Genomic DNA, 6,105 nt, shown 5'->3' on the forward strand with positions numbered 1-6,105 from the left:
AGTCCGTGCAGCTGAAACAGCCCGAGCAGAAACTCAAAGACAAGAATATCAATGGGAGGGAGCGTGGCCTTCGTTTCACCAGTGCATCCAGAGAAGCCATGAACCCCTTTACCTAATGCACAGCTTCCAGCGCCCACTCATTCCAACCACAGCCGAAAAGTGTTTCCTACAGCCCACTCCTGATTTAGCTGCTAGTAGAGCCAAGCGTGTTTGCTCACTCTGCTCTCTTGGTTTAATGTTCAAGCTGTGTGTGATTCTCCAAACAGAGCCATTACAAGACAGAGAACCTCAGGAAGGCATGGAGACTGTGAGTGTAAAAGCCTGTACTTGTTGTCATCACGTTGTCCTGATGAGTCAATAATCAGTGGAGATGGATGAGCGCAGTTTGTACCGTTTTCATCTGGTCTATAATCACTTTTTAAACACCGCCAACAACCCATTGTTTACATTTCACTGATCTAAAGAACTATTTCATTTAAAATGTTTTGTTTATGTCAGTTTTCTCACAAATACGAGACACATTGAAGTCTGCAGAATACATATCGTGATAAGGCACATTTATTAGTGTTTTTAGTACATAACACTTCTGCAGACTTTGTGCTAATTTAACCAACCAGGTATCAAAACGTTCAGCTCGACCATGAGATGGGAGCGGTGACTTTTGGTTTTTGTAACCTTAATGCTTTTTTTTTTTTTTTTTAAATACAACTTTATTTACAATAATTTTGTCCAAAACAGTTCAACTCCTTCAAAGCATTGTTCTGTTTGAAATCTGCTTTAACATATGTGCTTTATTTTTTCTTACGCTACAATTAGCTTTGAGTGATTTGGCTACTTTTTGACAAGTCTTTTGCTACTTTTACCTTTTGAATTAGCTTTTAACTTATTTCTAGCGGTAATTTTATTTTATTTTTTCATTCAACCTTTAGTTATACAGGTTAGCCTCATTGAGCCACGAGGACTCATTTGCAAGAGGGACCTGTTCCAGACAGAATACATGTAAAGAACAGACAACAACAGTAAACAACAACAACAATAAACAATAGTAAGAATGCAATTAAAATAAGAGTAGTGCATAAAACAAATCAGGGTGCTGTAAAACAGGGTGAAATACTAAAAACAAGAACAATGTTGCTGCTTTTAGCCAACTCCTCGTATTTTTACTTAATATTTTGCTACTTTAAACTTTTAGCTAGCATTTATCTACTTTTAGTCATTAGCTAGCTTTTTGTTGTTTTTATCTAGTGTTTTGCTACATTTAGTTTGAAGCTAGCCTTTTGCTACATTCTGCTTAACAAAGCTTTCACTTCTTTTAGTCATTAGCTAGCATTTTGCTACTTTTGGCTGGCGTTTTACTTTGTTTAGCTTTAATTCTTTCTTTTCCTACTTTTGTTTCTTTGGCTAGCATTTAGCTACTTTTACTTCTTTTGATATTTATAGCATTGAGTAAGCCTTTTGCTACTTATCTAGCCAATAGTTCTAGCAAGATATTTGCTATTTTTAGCCAACTTTTGTTGCTTTTAGCTTTTATTTTAGCTCTCATTTGCCACTTTTAGCTAGCATTTTTCTACTTTTAGCATGTGCTTTGCTACTTTTGGCCTTTAGATTTTCCTTGCTCTTAGCTCGTGTTTTTCAACCTGTAGCTAGCTAGCATTTTGCTGCCATTAGCTCTGAGATAGCAACGAGGCTACATGAGGTAGCTTTATTTATCTGCATCAGCTCAGTTTCAGTCAGTGCTCAGCATTCTAGCTGCATTTTCACAAAAATGCAACTTTTATTTTAATTTTATTCTTTGATAAAACTGAACTTTTCTTGACAAACTAACTTCTATTAAAACATAGTTTTTTTAAAATCTCATAATTTTTGAATATAACTAATTTAAGCACCAAGTTAATAATAAGGATCATTAAATCTTTAATTTCCCACGCAGCAACTTTTTTGTTGTTTATCCCGTGTTCAGTCTTTGTGTTCAGATAAGTTGCGTCATGTTTTTTATATATGATGAAAACATGACGGCTCCAGTCAACAGTTCCAAGAACTGAGATGGGCTCAAAGTGGCGCCGTCGCCTCCTCGGTCCGCTTGAATCTGGACCATTTGGTGACTCCACCAGTGTCAAGAGGGTCGGCTGCTGTGTTTCGGCTGCAACGGCCTGGTGCTCATGTCTCCACAGTTAAAAATATCTGCACCATGAATACTTAATACCACGACAGGACATGGAGAGGATCATTAGGGCTACACCTCGCCGACTCTCTTGCTCTGTCCTGAAAGTCAAACTCACCGGCGTCGTGTGAATACCTGCTCCAAAACGAGAGCGTTAAAGACCTGAACAATAAAGAACCTCAAAAAAAAAAAAAAAAAATCTGTTTAAAAAACAGAAAATTAATTTTCCATCCTTTTCCATCGCATTGATTTGGGGATGTTTTGATGTAGAGCTGAATCATTGTAAACACACAATAAGCAGCGTCTTTGTGCTTCGCTGCTCCGACTGTGAATGTATGCTAATTAGGCCACTTGTGGTGTGTGAAAGGGAAACCAACTTACTGAAACACACACATCTGGAGACACATAAACACAGCCGCTGTCAATCAAAAACAGGCCACTTCTCTCCACTACCATCTCCACGGCAACATGAGATCATCTTTGCCCTGCAGCAGTGACAGATAAACACACACTGCGTTTGTGTTGGATCGTATAGTTCGCTCTCCTCTGCCCACTCTTTACAGCAATATCAAATTTTAAATTTATGTATCTATGTCTGAGTATTTCTGTGTCCTAACATGCTGCTGATCTAAACTGCTGATAGTTAATGTCCCATCTGCTGCACTGAGGCGTAACTGTGTGGGAATCAGAGGAAAAAAAGCAAATGTGCAGCATTTTAATCGTTTTGTTTTTCTGAAGTTTTTTTTTGGAACTCAACACGCATTTTGTGCCGTTTCAGCCGTTCATAAATTAAAACATTCAGCTCATTCAGGAGATGGTGGCTGTGACTTTTGGCTCCTGTAAATTGTATACTTCAAAATATTTAACTGCATTTACAAATATTTTCTTCATAGAAATATTTTGACAGTACTGGCTGTAATTTAGCTTTTTTATGCTACTTTTTTTTTTTTTGCTACTGTTCTGTTACTTTTTGGCTTACATTTTGCTGCTTTTAGCTGGTGTTTTGCTACTTATAGCATCTTTGGCTACATTTAGATTCTAACTAGCTTCGGCTACTTTTAACTTGGCAAACCTTTTGCTGCTTTAGTAGTCATTTTGTTACTTTAAACATTTAAATACCATTTTGCTGCTGCGGTGGTACCAAGTGGTTCTCATTAAAATCATGTGATTTACAAGGCACACCGGTTCGTAGATCTTACAAAAATACTTGTGACATCTGAGAGAGGCTTGCAAATTTAGAAAAAAAAAAAGTTTATTAATTTACATTTTTATAAATACTCTTTTTAAAATCCTATAAAAAAAAAAAAGGAGGAAGGAAACGACACAAAACCCCTGAGCTGAGGTTACCGGAAGAAGTCCTCCAAACCAGCACAGCCCCAGACCCCAGCAACTGGAAAACAAAATGAATACAGGGCAACCACCAAACTAAGTCTAATCAAAAAGAAAGAACAAAACAAATAAATGCCAAGCCCAACTAAATATCTAAATTATACATTACAATTTAAAAAATAAATGGGCTGTAACTAAACAAAATAAGGAAGACTATTTAAAGAAGATAGAACTTTATCAAATACTCATTTTAAAAGTTGTAGTCCAGACCCAGGTGTGTGGCTAATTACCCACGCCACTGACATGAGTGCTCAGGACCGCCCCCCCAAACAATTGGTGGTGGAGAAGTCCAGTGAAGCAGCCACAGGCGTCTGAGGACAATTAAGTGCAACAATCTGGAGAACCCAAACAGCAGTGGTCCTCCATAGAGCCAGAACACTGGTAATCTTCCATAGAGACAACAGTTGTAACCTCGGTGAAGACAAAACAGAGATCTTCCCGGGTATAGTTCTATACTGCTACACTGCCTTGAGATTTTTACTAGTATTTGGTCAACATTTTTCAGTCAGGGCGTCTGGACAGTTTATTTTTTTGTGCTGAAACATTTCGCCATCGATCCAGAAGGCTTCATCAGTCAAGGAAACTCACAACACGAAACTGATTCTTCCCCCAACAGCTTACGCCAAAGTGGAACAAACCAGTTATGTTGGTGCTAAGATGGTCTCTTTGTCACGCCCCCTCCTCCATTGCCGGCCCTCTTCCTTGTTGACAGTCGTGTCATACTGGTTGAAAACAACATTTGTTTCTGTTGAAAGTAAAGACTAGTATTTGGTCACTTTTAGCTTTTAGAAAGCATTTAGCTTCTTTGGCTTTTAGCTAGCATTTGAGCTCTTTTAGTTTTTATCTAGTGCTCTGCTACATTTAGATTTTAGCTACCATCTTGCTGCATTTACCTTTTGACTTTTTTAGGAAGCATTTTGTTTATTTTAGTCTTCAGCTAGTGTTCTGCTTCTTATAGTTAGACTTTTGCTACTTTAGTCTTTAAGTCAATTTTACAACTTTGAGCATTTAGTGTTTAGCTTATTTTAGCCGTTACGTGTCGGTTTCATCCCCGTCAGAAGTTTTCAGAAAAGTCAGCCAGCACTCTGTGTTTACGCTGCTATTTCTTTCTGCTACTTTTGGCTTTACGCTCTCATTTTGCTACATGTAGCTTTTGAATGGTGTTTTGCGCCTCTTGGCTGGTATTCTGCTCTTTTTGTCTTTTAGCTTGTGTTTTCCTTCTTTCAGCTTTAATAACTCATTCAGTTCACTCCATCATTCAGTTCTCAGGCTATATTTTAGTAGAAAAAGCAGTTTTTATAGTTTTGTCTTCGTCTTACAACAAAACAAAAACATCTGCTGCGAACAAGCTAAGAAAATAATAATTAACTGTTGCACTGATTTTAGTTTTACCTGCATTTTTTTTTTTTTTACAGATGGGCCATGTGTGTGGCTGTCGTATTATTGGATCCTTTAAGCCACAAGTGTCCTCTGGAGACACCCGCTTATTGCTCTGTTTAACCAATCAATTAATCGATACGAGTCTCACAGTCAGAACCTGACCCATGACCTTCAACAACGACACAGAGCCCCAGAGACTCAAGAAAAAAAGTGCTTGTCCCTGCAGGTGTCAGGCGATACTGGAAGATTTGAGCTCCTCTTAAAGCTCAGAGATATCTTTGGTGTAAACCTAAAGCTCACCGTCCTCAGGAGGAGAAATCAATACTTTATTTATCACAGCAGCACACAGTCAAAGACACTCAAAGAGACGCCTGACCTCTGGTGTGCTGCAGAGACAAAGACATGTTGGGTCTATGGGTCCTCCTGCTTGGGGCCATACAAATAAAAAATAAAAGTTTGAAGGCATCGTATCTGTTGAGATAAAAATAAAATGTAAACCACGGACCTGTTCCCAGTTGCACACGTCAGCTTCAGGCTCTGCGGCTGGTCTTGTCTGTGCCTCGACTGGACGTATGTAAATATGACGAGGTCATGGAGCTGAAACAACATAACGCTAACATTCAGAATAATGTTTACTGCGGATCAAAAATACACATAAACATGCTTTAACACGTAAAAATGATTACACACGGACGATAAATGTCAAACATTTTATCTGTGAAGACAAAAAGATCATCTTGAGTCATAAACCGAATGCTTTCATCTTCTCAATCGTATTTCACTCGGTTCAATATTTATACAAATAAAAATTAGTCAACGTAAAAAGTTGTAAAACTAATGTAGTTTTTTCATATTTGTGGGTATTTGTCAACGGATGTTTGTGTGTGGGGGGATATGAGCTGCGACTGTTGGAGGCGTGTTGATTAATTAAAGTTCAAGCCTGCAGCATCATGAAACCGTTATAAAACCACAATTAGGCTGCACTCAGTAAAGCGATGACACCGTTAACTCCTCACGCACAAGCACACAGGAATAAATGAGTAAATACGAAGCGCCTGACAACAGACTGCGTGTGGCCTTCAGCTACGCGTTTGACTTCTGTTTATTTGGCAAAACAAACGGCATGCACTTCCTGTCAGTGATGAATTCATGCGCTGCCTCATCATCATTACATT

Source organism: Nematolebias whitei, chromosome 15, assembly GCF_014905685.2.
Source record: "Nematolebias whitei isolate Nwh7 chromosome 15, NemWhi1, whole genome shotgun sequence".
In the NCBI taxonomy this organism is placed as follows: domain Eukaryota; kingdom Metazoa; phylum Chordata; class Actinopteri; order Cyprinodontiformes; family Rivulidae; genus Nematolebias; species Nematolebias whitei.